The sequence below is a fragment of the Protopterus annectens genome, chromosome 8.part0 (genome assembly GCF_019279795.1).
Source record: "Protopterus annectens isolate FY-2018-M chromosome 8.part0, PAN1.0, whole genome shotgun sequence".
Classification (NCBI taxonomy): Eukaryota; Metazoa; Chordata; order Ceratodontiformes; family Protopteridae; genus Protopterus; species Protopterus annectens.
The window spans coordinates 1,003,421,768-1,003,440,395 of record NC_056741.1 but is presented as its reverse complement, the minus strand read 5'-3'; positions in this window follow the sequence as shown (position 1 = coordinate 1,003,440,395).

The window sequence follows — 18,628 nt, the reverse complement described above, 5'->3', positions numbered from 1 at the left end:
GTGGGTGCAGCATTACAATACATCAACATTACATGTCCACAATACTACCACATATGCACATATGTTTATCACTACTATGCAGCAACAAAATATATCTATGACATGTCAGATATGCATGATCTACCTGTACTGATGCAGATGTATACACAACAGTGGTCTACTGATGTGCCCTGTTGCCTTACCTGCATGCTCCACAGCCAGTGTGTGGGTGGCACCCACCTCCACAAAGGTGTCCAGCGGTTGGTGGCTGTGTGGACTGGTAGATGCCATGAGGCTGGCTAGGAGCGCTTCCACAAGTGTCAGGGAAGATTGATGGCGTGGCCCCCCTATGATGTGGTGATCCCCTGGACTGCAGCAGCATGCCGACGGACATTGTGAAGCAGGTCAGAACAATGATGCTGGACCTGCTCATACCTGCAGTTGTGCAGTCCGATATAATTGACCCTGTGGACTTGGTCGTTCCACAGGGCGGTCCGCTCCTGCAGATCATGGGCGGTCTGACCAAACAAGACTGCGTAGGGCTGTATGAGGTCATTCAGCAGAATGTCATTTTCAGCTGCTGTGTACGGTGGCAGCCTTCCATGGGACATCGTGCCTGAAAGACATAAAAATGGACAGAGGTGTGAGCAAGTCATGCAGCAAGGTTACCTCAATTTCTAATACACATCACTGTCACCCCCCCCACCATATTAGTGACAACAAACTGTACACACAACTCAATAAATATAGCTACAGCATACCTACCAGTGGGGCAGATATTGTACTGTACCATGCTTAGTGCAATGTGTTTGTAGCCATGTTCCCTGTGTGGACATTATCATTGCTGGCCTGTTACAGACTATTCACCTGCATGCCATTGTCAGGGCCACAATGGTTCCATATATGCCTGTGGTATGCAAGCTATGTGTTTGCTGCACATCTGACATTCTGTGTTATTGGGATAATCTATGCATGCTGTTGGACATGTTCAGGGATTGTGTAGACTATTACTACTGAAATATGCTCTATAACAGTGATGCAATAGCATGTATATGTACTATTGGCCAGCAGAACCACCTCTCCAAACTCATCTGCCCATGTTACCAGGCCACATCACATGTTTGACCCACCCTGGGGCCTCCTCATGTACTGGTCCAGCAATACCATCAGGTGGGACCAACCCAGGGGATGTTGTCCCCCCCGGGGGCACACATAGACATGTTCCTGTCCCCTGAGGTCAGGTCCAGGGTCTGTTCCATAACAGGTTCCACAGACACATGTGGGATGTGCTACATCACCTTGAGGCATCCAGTGCACATTCACAGGACTCACATGCTCCTCCTTCTCAGCCTCCAGGCCAGGCACCGCTGGGACATGGACTGCTGTTGTGAGTAGCAGTGGGTGGGAGGCTTGTTTCCATTGTGTCAATACTGGGACCCATGGGGTGTCCACATCACAGACCACACACACCATCCAGGGTGTTTACCCAGCTCATGTGTCACATAACACCCCTGTAGGCTGTCCTCTATATCTACCAACCCTGACCACCTTCACAACTATACCTGCATACTTCCCCATATTCCCATTCCATAATTCACAGACAAGGGCAATGTGGTCCCAACAAGGAGTTCACATGTGACATACCCGTCCATGTTGCACACACTGACAGCTGTAGAAATCTGTGTGTATTGCTATGTGTGTTGTTTCCTCACACATAGCATGCAACACGGTGGTGGTGATATAGGAGACATGTATTTACATACATATATGTTTGTGTGTGTGTTTGTATATATGTAGACATGTGTATATAGGTATATATCTATATATGTGTAGATACATATGATGCATATATATATATATATATATATATATATATATATGTATGTGTTCATATGTATGTCTACACATGCGTATCTGTATATTTGTGGACATACATGTAGATTTATAAATATATATATATATATAGATAGATATATATATGTATATATGGGTCTACCTGATAACACAGACACGCCAAAACACAGACAACGAAATAACCGACACGACAAAACTGACAAAAAAAGAAAGTTGAAAAACATGAAACTTCATATGCCCGACAAACCAAAATCCCGACAATGAACAAAACAAATACCTTTCCAGAAAAACACACACACACAACACAAGTACACCACAAACCTTACAAACCTACACTAAACCTTACATACGCAACTATCTATGCACTAACCTTAACCCAAACCCTAACCCTAAGGTCCGTCACTATCGCACACTTAACTTACCTGCACCCTAACCCTAACTCACTTAATCCACACCTAACCCTTAACTCTGTCACTATCGCACACTTACCTTACCTGCACCCTAACCCTAACTCACTTAATTTGCCCCTAACCCTCAAGTCCATCACTATCGCACACTTACCTGACCTGCACCCTACCCTACCATCCGTCACTATCACACACTTACCTTACCCACACCCTGACCCTAACATCCATCCCTATAGCACACTTACCTTAACATGTCAATGTTCTCAGCGTCGGAATTATCAACTGTCGGTCTTCTCCGTTGTCGATCTTCCGGTGTCAGTGTTCTCATCATCGGCATTGTGCACTGTCGGCATTTTCAGGTAGATCTATATATGTATATATATATATATATATATATATATATATATATATATATATATAGATATATATATATATATATATATATATGTACACATATGCATACCTACATATGGGGTACATTCAGAAACCAGGTTCACAATCTCACAACACCTTCCTGCACAGTTCCACTGTTCTGCCTTGCTACAACACAAACAGGTGCCACATATGGACACAGCCTGACATTGGGGGGGTATATATAGGGCCAGATTGCAGGTAACCCTATTATACACCTATGCCATTCCTGCATGCTACAATATAGGTTAACCTGAGTAACCTGCAAGAGGTGGACTGTGGAACCCACATGTCCATCATTATGGCATTACTTCCACCACCAGCTACTGACCACGTAATATACATACTTCTCATTACACAACACACACTATGATGGCTTACATCTTATCAGTCAGTGCTGCTCTGCACAGATGACAGGTATGGCCCATTACCTACGGGGAAGGACTCTATTGTCCTTAGCAGTTGTTCAGCTGAATCATCTATCCCATTATTATGGTCCAGGTACTATGGTCAATTACATACATATAAACTTCACATACCTGTTTTGGGAATGAAGTGTCTTCTGGATGGTTAGCTTGATGTTTTTTTTTTTTTGTTTGTTTTTTTTGTGCCTTACACACACACTCTCTCTCTCTCTCTCAGTCTCTATCCAGTAAATTGAATGATCTGCTTTGCATAGATTGCAGCATGGAATTTGTAGGTGATGCACATGATCAGATGATGGCCTCTGCACCAATCAGTGTCCTCCACTTGCTACCTGCATGCAGCATGCTGTGTAGTACTTCCAATTACCACTGTCATGGCAATCTACTATTATAAATCCCTACATCATGTGGGTGTGGTCCATTTACCTTTCCTGTATGATGTACATCCTTCCTGTATGTGGGCAGCAGTGTTGCAGACAGCAGGTAGCAATACCTCTTACAGGAGATCCTGCACACTCAGGCCAGCTACATATTTGTAGGATGTTTCAGAACTACAGACAGAGTGTGAGTAGTGCTGTTGTATGCATTGTATAGCAGCAGTGTTACAGGGTTTGTGTGTACATACTAGTTTAACTTGGAATGCAGTCTGTCTGCATAGCTCTCAACTGTGGGCCTATCCATTTGATGGCCAGAGGTGTGCCTATTCTGTTTTGTCTGTCCACCACACTGGTCGTATGTCAGATATATCACTGGTAGTGTGTGTGTGTGTGTGTGTGTGTGTGTGTGTGTGTGTGTGTGTGTGTGTGTGTGTGTGTGTTGAGTGCTATCAGTACATGGCTACATCCATTTCTGTTTCTAACTTCATATTCCTGAATAAGGGTATGTTGCAGACTATCCTTTAACACTAGTGACTTGCTTAGTGTATGACAACAGCTTTGCACATATGGGCCTGTGTTCCAACCTCTGTCCTCCACCTACAGACCAGGCTTTGTACATATGACATGCTGTCAGGGATTATGTAGTGGGCTGTGAGTATGTCATGCTGCCATTACTGCCATCAGTCCACTGCTGTTGTGTCCTCCACACATACTGTGGAGTTGGGTTCATATATGTGTGGGCTTCACCTACACAATACATGTGTTCCCTTATGCACTCCAGAGGCCAGTGTATGTAACAGTGGTATATGGCCCTGTATTATTTAGTCTTTGGGGATGCACCATAACTAACCTAGGCTGTTACAACATGTGGGGGTATCAGGGGTAAGCTGCCTTAAGGCATCTGGATGTACATTACCATGCAATTCACCTTGGGTAAATGCAGGCCTACTGCCTCCTGCCATACATACTGTTCTGTTTGTCAGCGTGATTGTGATGGTGTCAGTTATGCCTTGTTATGTAACAGACACATCCCATTGTGTCAACTGAGGTCTTTACCCCCTAAGGATTGTGTAGAGAGTGTAGATAGAGGCTGCTGGACTATACATGTACGTTACTTACTGTTGATTGATTGGTATCCTGTGGCCCAGTCTGTCTGTATTATTGTACTACTTGCAGGCCTTGGCCTGGACAGGAAAATATGTAAACCTTTCCAGACTACTGTATTAATATAGCTGTTTCACAGTTGCATTATTCTGTTTATATGTATGTCAGTGTCTAAACAGCTATATGACATGACATATACAACTGTAATAGTACACACATAAAGCATTCCCATGTATGCAAACCTGTGTGTGGTGTTATATCCTTTGACCTCTCTGTGGGTATATGTTGCAGGCAACAATTGTCATTTGTATGGGTGGCTCATACAGTGTCCAGTTGGTAAGGTGGCAACTGTAGGCATAGTGGCTGTTCCGTATTGTGTGCACCTTCTACATATGTATCTTCCTATACATATCTCTGTGTGCGTATGTGTAATTACATATATAGCTATATATATATATATATATATATATATATATATATATATATATATATATATATATATATATATGTGTGTGTGTGTGTGTGTGTGTGTGTGTGTGTACATATATATATATATATATATATATATATATATATATATATATATATATATATATATATATATATATATATATATATGTGTGTATGTATCTGCATGTATGTGTCTGTGTATATGTATCCTAGGAAAGCTGATTGCTTCCACATTGTACATGTCCTATGGTAGCCAGACTGTACTGCATGATATGTTACTGATACCAGCCTGATATCATACAGGTGGGATGGTGTACTGTTAACATCTTGTACCCATGTTGTGTCAAGTCCTGATTATGGGATCTGCAACAGTTGGTATTGTATTGCAGAGCAGACGTGTTTGGCTGTGGGGGGGGGTAATATCTATACATACAAGACATATGTTGTTTGGGCCCCCTCAACCCGATTAATGGTGCATGTTTTTGTTATGTTCCCTTTTATATCTATAGATGTATGTCTTTATATACCTATATAGATATATATTTATACTTACATATATATTGCTGTATATATATATATATATATATATATATATATATATATATATATACATATAGATGTAGACATATATATCTATAGATGTATGCATATGTATGTATGTATGTTTATATATATATATATATATATATATATATATATATATATATATTATATATATATATATTTCTGTATATATATTATATATATCTATATCTACATATGTAGACATGTTATATCTATTTAGATATTAATATATATGCACACACATACATCTAAATGTTGAAATACATTTCCTGTACTGTTGAATGACTGGGATGGATGATATGTTTGTGAAAACATCTGGGTTATGTGTATCTGACATGGCTTAGTAGTAAATCACTTTGGCTATGGTGTGCAGCATCCTGGGTTTGAGCATTGTAAAGGCTGTTTATTTTGTTGCCAGGCAGAACAAGGGCTGTTGGATACAGAGTGATTAAGGCACTTATACGTGGATTTGCATGGAGGTAAGCACTGCTAACCTCTGGTTACAGTTTCTTATACTGATCTAGCTTCTCAATTTCTTAACTCAGTACAGCAGAGTGCTCCTCCAGGCGTCTTCTGCAGTTAGCTCCTACTGCTCCTCTAGGTGTCAAATATTGATTGTTCATATTTGCATTCATAATTCCAAAACCATGTTACTTACAAGGTACCAGGATATTTTGTCTTGAAGCATATGTGATGGCAAACACAACTGTATTGATATTTGATTTCTCTCAATCAGCATTTTCAAGAACTGTAAGGTGATAACTTAATGTTTTAAAGGCTTAAGCCATGCCCACTGAGAGTTAAAGGCATACACTCAAAAGAGCTGTACCGGAAGGAATGTGGTCTGTGTAGGCATTGCTTAACCCCGCGCAAACAAGCTTAAACCCACTTACTGCTGCTTAAAAGTGCTTATTCCTGCTTATCCCATGCTAATTTCTTTAAAAGAAAAAAAACAAGGGTTGATAGGAAAGTGGTGAAAAAGGGGCACAAAGAGGGAAAGACAGTAGGAAACATAGCTAGGGATGTGCAGGAGGGTGTAGGGAAGGTCCATACCTGCCCATTTCTTCTACAGCAACAGCTGTGAATATATATTGACTTTGTAGGTAGATTTGGACACTCAAACCCTGAGAGAGGGTTGAGGACCACAATAACATGTTGTGATGCCAATTAGACCAGATTACATGTGTCCAGTGGACACGTGTGCAAAATGGACAGCTATGTATGGGGCGAGATTTTTTTTGGGGAACAGATTGCCCTTTTTTTTTTTTCAGGTGAAAGTGGGATGTTGGGGAGGGATAGTAGGTATATTTGGGGAGGTAGGTTGGGTAGGTTAACAGACAAGACAAGCAAGACACATACAGGGGCGGTATATGACACATGTGGGGGGGGTAAACACCTTGATGGGGAGGGGTGTTGGGAAATCGGAAGCCCATGAGCCCCCTAGTGGAATCAGTGGGACTGAGATCCCCACTCATGGGCAGTCACCACTGCATCTTCACAGCCCCGAAGGTGGCTGTGCTGGGGGCTGAGTCGGAGAGCCAGGCCAACCCTCTAGTCATGACACGTGGCCCTCGAGCTGGCATAGATCTCCAAACTGCTGAATGAGCTCTCTATGCACCAAGACCCGGACCTAGTGACGGGTGACAACTTCCTGTCTGTGTCCACTCCCAGGGGAGGTGAGCCCCATCCCCTGAGGTGGTTCCACCTGAAGGTGGTGCATGACCAATGGACAAGGAGGTCCTGGGTTGGGCCCCAACCATGCTGGTGCCTGGTGCCACGGCCAGCTAAGGTGGGACAGTGGGTCTGCTGGGACCTGCATTCCCATATGTGCTATGTTATTTATGCTGTATCAGCATATGTGGGTTAGTAATAGTCAACACATTTCAGGGTTAGGTATAACAGCATGCATCAATATTCCCATTAACCCAGACAAGAGATATGGAACAGTTGCATAGCAAATGGAACACATGCATATATGGGACCATAGTGGTAATAACAACAGCATGCATGTACATTGATGGCACCATGCCACTAATGTTGGAGTATTTCAACATAGCACATGCATAGAAACAGACTTATTTATTTATCAACCAAGAGGACATATGTTCCAACATAACAGTGGAGTCATCATGTACCAGTTGAGGTGCGTATTTAGTGTACTATTGGAGATATGGTGGGGGAGAGAGAAAGATGTCAATTAACAACTAGTATATTTCTGTAGTTTGGATTACTTTCCTAGTCAGTGCTGTTATCTGTACCTTACAAGTATTACTACACTACCCGTTTGCCTTAGTTTGGACAGTGATATGGTTGTCGACATCTTTATACATGAACTAGCTTTACCTGCAGTATACACCTCTTACCTGGTATACCTGTGGAGGAATTGTTTGTCAACACTAACTGTTTCTACACATACTCCTAAGATTCCAGGTTGATGTTATGCACATACCTGTCCATCTCTTTTTGCACAAACTCTGGCCATGTCTTGAACACATGCAGGTGAACCTGGACTTATGTAGACTATTGCCCTCTTCAACCTTTAGTGACTTACAACACTCTTATACAGGATTTCCTACACAGTTATATTATGTAGCACTGTGTGGGTGACAGAGATCAGTGATACCTTATTATTCAGAGCAACTGCAACACTCACAATTCCATACAATACCAGAGTAAACAGTACCAGTGCAGGGTATCAAGCTTTTATTTCTCGGCACAGTGTTCGTATCCAACGTACCTGTGGGAGCAATGTTTGCTAGCACTACCTGAATGTTGCCACACAAAGTACCAGATTTCACATTAGTATTATGCACATACATCTCACTCTGTTACTGTACACACTCTGGTCACAGCTTGACAACATGGGGGTGTAGCTAGGACATACTTGGCTTATTACTCTCATAACAGTTTGGGGAGTTGCTAGAGTGACAGGTTTGTTCTTGTAGATGTGTGACAATCAGTTGTATTTCTTGTTTGCTGCCTATACATCTGGGATCATCCCACTGATTTCCCAGGGGGGCAGAGTGACAGGCAGCAGATATGGGCCAATTTACTGGATATTCTGGACATATCTGTACAGTTGTAAGGTATGATTCTGTATGCAGACTACTACCACTCCCAGTATTTGAACTATGGCCGTGTGTGCTAAAAATACAAATACTACCACTCCCATGATTTGAACCATGGCTGTGTGTGCTAAAAATACAACAGTTCATGTCTCAGTTGCATGTGCTATTTGGATTTTGTTGTCTGCCTTTTCACTGTTTTCTGTCTATGTCTCTCTCAGTTGTACTAAATGACCTCTGGGGATTACACCAGTTATATACAGACATTTCTGTACATTCTATTTATGTTGCACATTGTGGGTAACAATGCTTAATACAACAGTACTATTAAGTGATTGCAAATCTACATTATCATATGATACCAGAGTATACACATGCAGTCCAACAGTTAGACTTTTATTGTCAGGCTATTATGCTTTTAATTACATACAAACTATATGAGACTCTTCCTGCCATATTCTCTGGTGTATGCAGTACTTGCCTTAAACAATACAGGTTTTATAATGGAAATTAACTTACTAATGCTTTTAGATTTATTTCCTATGACAGTACATGCAAGAGTATTACTAACCTGCCTCACATCGCAACCTCTGCAGGCGACATCCATGGACCTCCTGGTTCGCGGCCTGCTCACTTGCCGCTGTGAAGGACATAAGAGGAATATTTAGCCATACCTATCCATAATATACATGACCTGGCAATTATTGAACACGTAGTGGAGTGATACTTGCACGTAGCTGGGACATCCCCTGCTGTCCTATCCTCTTGGATCCACTGATCCAAGAGATTCCCCCTTATGCCGCTTCAGGTCAGCATAGTGATGTCTGACCTGCTCACCAGTTCGGGGTATGCCAGTGGCACTGGTGAGGTCACGGGTGAGACAGTCCCAGGTTTCCACTTTATATTAGGAACCCTGGTACTGGCCCTGCAGCAGTCTCTGCTCATGGCCTTTGACAAGGAGTCCTGCCATGACTCTGGACTCCTGTATGCCCCAGTGCTGCACCCGAAAGCCCACTCCCTCTCCCCTTTCTGCCATGGTTCCTGCAAGGGGAAGCTACAACCAGTTATGAGATGTATTCCTGCCTGTTGGGTTTAAGTAGGGCCAAATTCCCACACTTTGCTGTGATTGGTCAGTTTTGAAAATGCTAAGCTATGGGCAGACCTGCTTACCTAAGTTTGGCATTGTTTAAAGGGGTATACCACTGGGCAATTTGAGTTAGCTGGCCTACACATTGCTTACACCAACTAAGCTGGTCTGTGCAATGCTTAGCATTGCTTAATATTTACTTAGCATTATATTTGCTTCTTGTCATGGATTTATTATTCATATGTCTGGTATCCATGATTCATGTGTACGTACACTGTATGGGGTCCTTGTGTGTAATTGGGGACTTCAACACTATATTATAATTACACCTCACATTTGGGCTTACTTCTGTACTCCAGTTCACATATTTATGTTATGTAGTAGGTTATAGAAAATATGACTGTAAACTGATTCCTTTCACATGTTCAGTTTGATTTTACTATCGTGAGGATTTGTTTGGTGATACCTCATTCTTATGTATTGCTGTGATGGCTTGGTGGTTAACTAGTGTGACTATAGTGTATACGGTCCTGGGTTTAAGACCTGCAAGGCTGTTTATTTTGTTGCTGGGCAGAACAAGGGCCATTGGATACAACGTGATTAAGGCACTTCACTTGTAAGTGGGTTTGCATGAGTTTGCATGAGGATAAGCACTGTTAACCACCTGTTAATGATGCTTACAGAGAGTTAGCTTCAATATTGCTTAATCTGTGTGCGCATTGCTTACCCCCACACAAACAGGCTTAAACCCCCTTAGTAGTGCTTACATATGCTTACTCCCACTTACTACTGCTTAATAGTGCTTACACTTGCTTACTAGTGCTTACTCCAGCTTACCACTGCACTAATTTAGACAGTAATGTCTAATGGTTCTTGGGAAGGTGGGGGATTTGGAAGCTGTAGTGAGTTGTCATTCATTACACATTTTACCTTCCATTTGTATCCCTGATTCCTGTGTACATATACTGTATGTGATTATCTGTGGACTTTGCAACATTATGACACTGACACTTCACATTTGCATTTAATGCAGTACTCCAGCTCACAAATATATGTTATTTAGTAGGTTATGTGACTAAAAATATTGGTCATAACATGATTTGACATGGAAAATGGAATGTGCTGCAGTGGGACTTGAACCAGGAATGACTGCTCATAAGGGCAGTGCTCTGCCCACTACAATATTGCTATACTGCTTTGTTTGCATATATCTTCATTTTTATCCTCTGCTACTATTTAAGCTGCATTAACCATAGCTAAGCGTTGGGCAAACCCGCACACCTACGGTTAAATTTAATCTGTTTCATAAAAAAATAAAAGGATCTTTATATTGCTTGTGTTTACTATTACTGTTGTACATGTGGGGGATGTTGCTGGGGGTATGCAGACACCTATGAGCAGTCTTGCTCATTCTTTTGGGCTTTCTGCTGTTTTTCATTGCGGGGGCATGTATATTCTGAGAGCTCTGCTCTCAGACACGCCCCCTGCACTCTTACATGCTCTGTCTAAGATTAGGAGCTCAAGCAGCATGCCTTCATTAATATGCATGGCACACTGCCGTCCTGCTCCCAAACGGCCGCTTCCATGCAGGACTAAGCTAGTCCTGCACAGAAGATTAGTAAATCCGGGGGAAAGTGATTATGGACTTAGTATACATAAGTTCCCCATTTGTGCACATTCCATCTTCCTGTTCTAGGACTCAGACTCACAAGCATCAAGATTTAATACTGTTACTGTACGGTACACACACCACCTGTGCATATCACTGCTTTGCTTATATAGATCTTTGTGATTTCTTTTCCTTTGGATGAAATTTTTGTCTGCTATTTCTTGAAAATATTCTGCTGCCCATATGCATCTGGGGGACACTGAATACACACCTGACATAACCTGCGAGAACCACATAGGAGACTGCATGCTAAATAATATGTTTACTAGGAAGAATACAGAACAGCTATCCATCCTGGGAACCTCTAGACCCACTCTAGCAGCCCTGTCACAGCTTATATACCATACTAAGCTGGTGACAACAATGTGGCTGACAGACAGCAAGTATTATCCTCACCACACAACCCAAGACAGCTATGGGCATGCTGCACTGCAGCACAGAAAAAGTGGTGAATTCTAGTCTAGCTTTCTCGGCCCATGTTGAGCACTCAGTGACAGAATGATGTCATACAGAGAAACATGAATCATGCAGTTTTAGTTAAAGACTATGCTGGGCATTGCATGGTTAACTTACACTAGGCATCAAACATCTCCAGATGTACTAAACAGTTGGGAAGTCAGAATGAGTAGCATTCATCATCATTTGCACAGGTGCCAAGGGGCAAAATGAATTTTGGGCAACATCTCAAACTGGGTTGGTGGTCATTTCATCAAAGGTGGAGGCTTGGGTCTTGTGACAAGGGATGCTTTGGGTCATATACAATGCCTTCAGGTGACAAGGAGGGGGATGGTAGAACATGACCGTGAGTGTATCTGTGATCAGGAGTTGTGCTGCCTTGATGTGGCAGGAATAAAGCCTCTTGAGAGGGGTTGTTACATTACTGTGTGAAATGCACCAGTACGGAGTCCACTGGTAAGATGTCCCTCCCTTACATTCTGGCATTTATCACCATCCATAACATAGGGTGGTTGAGTGAGATATGTTTAGACTTGCAGAAACAGACTGTGTATGCTCTGATAGCCTCCCAAAATGACCACACTGTATGGGTGAAAGACTCCAGACATGGACAATACTGTTGGAAACCTCAGCAATAATGGAACTTGCTACCCTCGGCACAGAGGTGGATATGGCAGCAACACATGTTCCCATAGCCATTATGAGACCTAACACAGCATGTGCCTGAACTCTAAGGCTTTACCAAAGAACTAGCCATACTGCCTGACATACTGTTAGAGGCCATACATATCACACTGGTCATTCCATCTTGACATTGTTAGCAGATGACGATCCCTGGGTAATAGCTAGGAACAGTTACCTGCTACCACTGTTAACATGGGTAGCAGATGATTTTCCCTGGATAATAGTTCTCCATACCTGCTGACAGTGTCCTAACATACAACATGTGATGGTGCCAGAAATGCCTGCTAAGGGTCCATTCACTGAATATACTCACAACAGAGGCAGTGCATTCCTCTGTTGCTATAGCCAACTCAGACAAATAGTGTTGGTTGTGTCAGTCAAAGGATCCGCAGGACTACATGCAGGTCTCAGTCAAAGGGGTACCAAATAGGAACAGTGACCACTCATGCTGTATAGTTTCTAGCTCAGGTATAGGTGTAGCCATATCTTTACTGTGAACATTGGGTGGAGGAACACCCAGGACTGAGTGAGACAGTCGCTGTGTGTCATACGACTGTGATTCAATCAGACCTGACCTAGGTGTTTACATCAACTTGTTGTCCTGACCCAGCCTGTAGAGCTGCCACCATAGTAGTGCTCCAGCTTGTGAAAATACAAGTCAGAGTAGTGAATTTGTATATGCATACTACATCTAAGGACTTGTAGTGAGCATGCAAATAGTGGTTAAAAATATGCTGCCATTCCTGTGTGCCTGCACATGTGACATAGGTATGGGAAACACATGCAGTGAAATAGTATGCCTGCTTGCAGTTTACATCTGCACCATTGGTGTATGCATATTCAGTTTGGTTACTAACTCTGTCGATCTCTCACTCTCTCTCTCTCTCTCTCTCTCTCTCTCTCCCCGAGACATGAGATGTTTGGATAGTCTTAGAACTTGTGATTCTTCTTCTTCTATTTAGATTCCTGATCCTTTATGATATCTGTCCAGGGTTGCTAGGAATGGCTATTTATCAGTTAGGCTTACACTTGGAGGTGGTCACCCTCCAGTGGATGACCCCTCTGCCACTATACTGCATGCAGTCCTGCAGGTCCTGTTAATCATGTCTGTAACATGACTCTGAAATTCTTGTGTTGCATGATTCTACCCAACAAAATCAATGATATCATGGCCCAATACCTTAGAGACATGGTCCTAATGCAGCTGATGTACACCTCCTCTCCAGAGCAGGTGGCACACGTGGGTCCTGAATGCCTGTAACAGGGTATCATTCACACTTCGGCCGAATAGTTCAACCTCTTTCATCTGCCTCCCTATAAAGAAAATGATGTCTATGGAAACTCATGGGAAATCACATACTCATCCCTGTTTAGTATCTGTGTCTTTCATGGATGGGAGCAATAGTTAAATGTCCAAACATATTCTTGTTCTGCCAACCTCTGGGTTATTCATTTAAGGAATATACAGAATATAACTTCTAAAAACTACCCTGGGAATGTAAGGTTAAGCTTCTTAAGATCCTCACACAGATCAATAGCCCAGTAAGTATCTATGAACTCATGCATAAGAGACATAGCTGTTGGCCAGTGACTGCTGGGGACAATAGCCTATCAGTTACAAACCAAGGAGTTCCTTAGATATACACAGTACTGCAGACTTTGACAGGAATAGGAACACAGTAAAAGCCACTGATATGGTATTCTACAGACAGTGGCATATGCCAATGACACCCCAGACCAGTGATGGAAGCAAATATGTGCATGAGTACTGCTGGGATGGCTGCCATAGGGAGGCATACAGGATATACAGGAGATAAGTAGGCTTCTCAGATGGCATGGCTAGGGGCCATATCAGGAGGTCACATGTGACAGTGGGTGAATAAGTTATGATATTCTGGATACAAATGGAAGGACCTACTACAGGTGTCCCCACAACACATGCACACAACATGTCACGTTAGAACATGTAAGATGGTGTAAAGATAGGCAGTCATGATAGTAAGCTACACTGTGTCAGCAAAGCTACATATATTGCACATATGGGCTATACACAGGTACACATTGCAACTGACCATTTTATAGATTAATTTGTGTACCCATTACCTGTTACAAGTAAAAGGTTCATATGTACAACACACATCAAAAATACATTTTACCACAGAACTGCAGAACAATCAGTACTTTTTCAGGGCTAGTCTTCTGTAACTGTTACTCTTCTACCAAAAACTTACTTCAAATTTCAAACTGTTATGTTGATGTCACTGCTGCTGATGTTCCTTTTTCTAGTGAGTGGCTTAAGATTTAAAATGGCTGAACATCTGCTGCTGAAATCACAAGTTTATAGCAGTTTGCACAGTATATATCCAAATTAGGATAGGTTCTACATGTGTGTAGGAATCTTTGTATTTCACTGAAGTGTAAGGTAATAATGCACAGCTGGCTTCAACCATACATTGCCAGTATGCCATCTTCTAGTGTTCACACCATACCTCTCAAATATGCAGATTCTTGCAGAATGTCAAGATTTTTGCCTCTTATTTTTAATCTGTTCCACATAAAATGTGTGGTTTTCTGGCAAATCATTGAGCGCTGAAGTCACTGAATAATACTACATAATGATAGTTATTTGAGTTTCAGACTTCATATCCTTCAGGAAATATATACTAATGCAAACTCTGTCATTCTAGCAACTTTCTAAGTTTATAGGAGCAACATTTAAAATCTGTCCCTATTTTTGGGACTTTGTCCCCATTATTTCTGGTTTTGTACAGATTTCTTGTGCTTAGAGGTTGAGATGTATGGCTTACACACACATCCTGTATGTGCACGTTACAGTTCACAGCATAGTTTGGTTGTACTAATATAAATTAAGAATTCATGTTTCAGTGTGGACCACTGGCTGCCATATATTTTTACATTATATTTGTGTTGATGGCTTCCAGTGCTAGCAACACACTTAGAGTACCTGCCTGGATTGTTAAGGTCTTTTCAAATTGTAGATGTATGCTTTATGTTTTTAATTCAAAGTAGCATTCCTAATAAAGGCTGTTTCCTCTGACAGGTACCAGGTATACCAGTTGGGCTATTGTTTGGACATTAGCCATTCTATGTCTGCTGCTTGTCCATATGTCTAAGCATTGCTGTATACTTTGGAACAACATATAGCAGTTCAGCTGTGAGCCCACATCAGGCTTCTGATATACTGCACCTACATACTGAACTGCAGCTTAGCTTTGAGGCAGCAGGCACATTTTCAATCTTATGACATCTTACTTGGGAACATGAGGCTGTGGGTTAATTGTGAAGCTGTGGGCCCATTTCTAGGCAACTACTATCTGGCACATGCAGATGTACATGCTGATTTGTATCATCTGTTAAAGTAGAAGAAGCCTCTCTGATAAAGACCACGTCATCCACACACAGTAATAAACCAAGAATGGAAAGTCAGCTGAGATCAAATTAATGAAGTATGGAAAAAGGAGATTAACAATCCTGAGCTATGGAGTCTTCCAGGAGTGATAACTAATATTTATTTGTATCTGTTTAACTGTTAGATTGTATTAGTTACTTAGTGCCTGGAATAGGATAGATTCTCACTATGTCTATTTTTTTGCTTCTGGAGTGTAACAATCCCCCTACTTATACATATCAGAAATATTTTACCTCTGTGAATCATATTCTGCTCTTGAAGGTATTAAACGTTAACTTGGCTTGTCTCAGAGAGTCTAGAAGGATGTGTAGCTTCACTAGCTGGAAATCCCATCAGTCATAGTCTATAATGGCAGAGTTATAAGTAGAAGCATATTTAATATGGGAATTTATAACTGACTGTTCATTAGTCATTGAACAGTCATAGGGGCTTCAGCTGTTAGAAATATTTGCCAGTATCTCTTTGGTTAGAGCAAATGTAGTGAAGATCCATTCCTAACCCAGCCTTACTATCTGGTCATCAGCCATGGGCCTTGGGTATGTGTTATATTTCATTATGATATTTAGTTTCCTAAAATCATTACAGAACCTGATTGTCACATCACTCATTACAGTCAAGTGCTCCTCCAGGTGTTTCTGCAGTTACCTCTTACCACACCTGTAGGTGTCAAATATTGCTTGTTCATATTTGCATTAATAATTCCAAAACCATGCTACATATAAGGTATCAAAAGATTTTATCTTGAAGCATACATCATGCAAACATGATTGCACTGATATTTGACCTCTGTCTAATGCAGCTAAAGAGATACTGAATATTATTTGTATACTGTTTATTTGCATTGTAATAATGTTCATATTTCTCTACATATCTTAACATTCAGATAACACACACAGAACTATATAGCCAATATATGAAAACTCACAGCTGTATGAAGGAAATCCTGCTGGCTGTATGTGTCTTGCTTGAATGGTTACTGAGATATCATAATCTGTTTATACAACATTACAAAATTAATATTCACTGCCTTTATTTTAGATTATAAAATTCAGTTTAAAACATCAAACTGAATGAATGTCACCAATGTAAAGCTTAATTTATTCTGAATAGTTTGCCATTTACAGTTTTCTTTCAACACTTATGGTTCCAGAGATATGAATATTTGTTTGAACTGTAAGGTGATAGCTTAATTTTTTAAAGGCTCAGGTCACACCCATTGGGAGTTAAAAGAACATACTCAAAAGAGCTGTACTGGAGGGAATGGGTTAAGGAATGACTCTATCGGACTGTTCCATTCTCTTTTACACTGATGTTTCTCCCTCTCTTATGCATTTTTGTACTTCTTGTACAGCTGAACTATAAAACTGTGGTATCCTGTAAGGTTTTATGTTAAGCTTTTCCCCAGGAATAATCTCACTATGGTATTTGAATCGGCCTGTTTTCTCAGGTAATTCTGAAAACATTTGTTTTTAATAGAAACTCCCTTATTTCTTGTTTCTGTGGCCTAGATATTGTGAAATCTGCCTGCACTGTAGGCATAGAGGTTGTTTTCGTTCTTTAGCAGAACTGTCAGTTTCTTCCTTTAACCTAACTACTAAGGTCTGTGCATTTTTCCATGGTTTAAGAACACTGATATGGTATATCTTTTCTGGTCTTGATTTATGAGGCTGTCTAACCCTGTTGTTCAGTTTTTCCACAATTTTAAATGGACCGTGTCATTTACTCAAAATAAGTTTTATGCGTAGGGGGTCAACACTAACACATGGTCTCCATCTTTGAATACCTTAGTCCTTGTGTTTCTGTTGCACAACTTTTTGTGTAGCTTAGGTAATTTGCATGAGCACGCATACAATGGGCATAACTACCTACAGCCCTTCTTGTAAATTGGTATAGGGTTCTATTTACTCTTCTTGCCAAGTTTCTCTGTCAGTATAACAGTCCATGAAGTTGTCTATCATTTAACAACTTGAAAGGAATGAAGACTGTCAAGGCTTTTAATATCTGTGTGATGGCAAACAGGAGGGATGGGATTAACTGTTCACAGTTTTTATTATCTTTCTCAATAACTTTTATCAACATAGATTTTAATGTTCAGTTACAATGCTCTACTAACTTATCTGTTTAGGAATGGTGGTAGATAGTACACTGAGGTTTTCTTGCTTGAACTAAAAAGACTTGCACAGTCCGTGGATTATTCTAGTCATTAATGTAATCCCCTGAAGTGATGAGTATTTACTTAGGTATCTCTGGAAAATAATAGCACCAGCTCTACTGCTATAGATTTAGTATTTACCTGATGTAGTGGAAAGGCCACAGGGTACTTTGTTACAAAGTCCAAATTATCCAAATTGTACTGAAACCCATTGCTACATTTTACCAATATCTTAACAATGCTCAGACTAATACATTGAAATCGCACCTCTATAATAGGCATTAGAATCAAAGCCTAGGAGTGAAGCTGTCTTCTAGTACTCAGGGCTTCTGGCACAGAAGTTATCAACTTCTGTCATTACTCCTGTCCAGTAAAACTTTGTTAGGATCTAAGAATTAGTCTTGTTCATTTCTATAGTTCTTTCTAGTGCATGACAATGTGCTAACTTCATCACTTGGTTTCTGAAAGCTTTGGCACAAATACTTGATACACTGTTTCTTCTCTGTCTTTACAT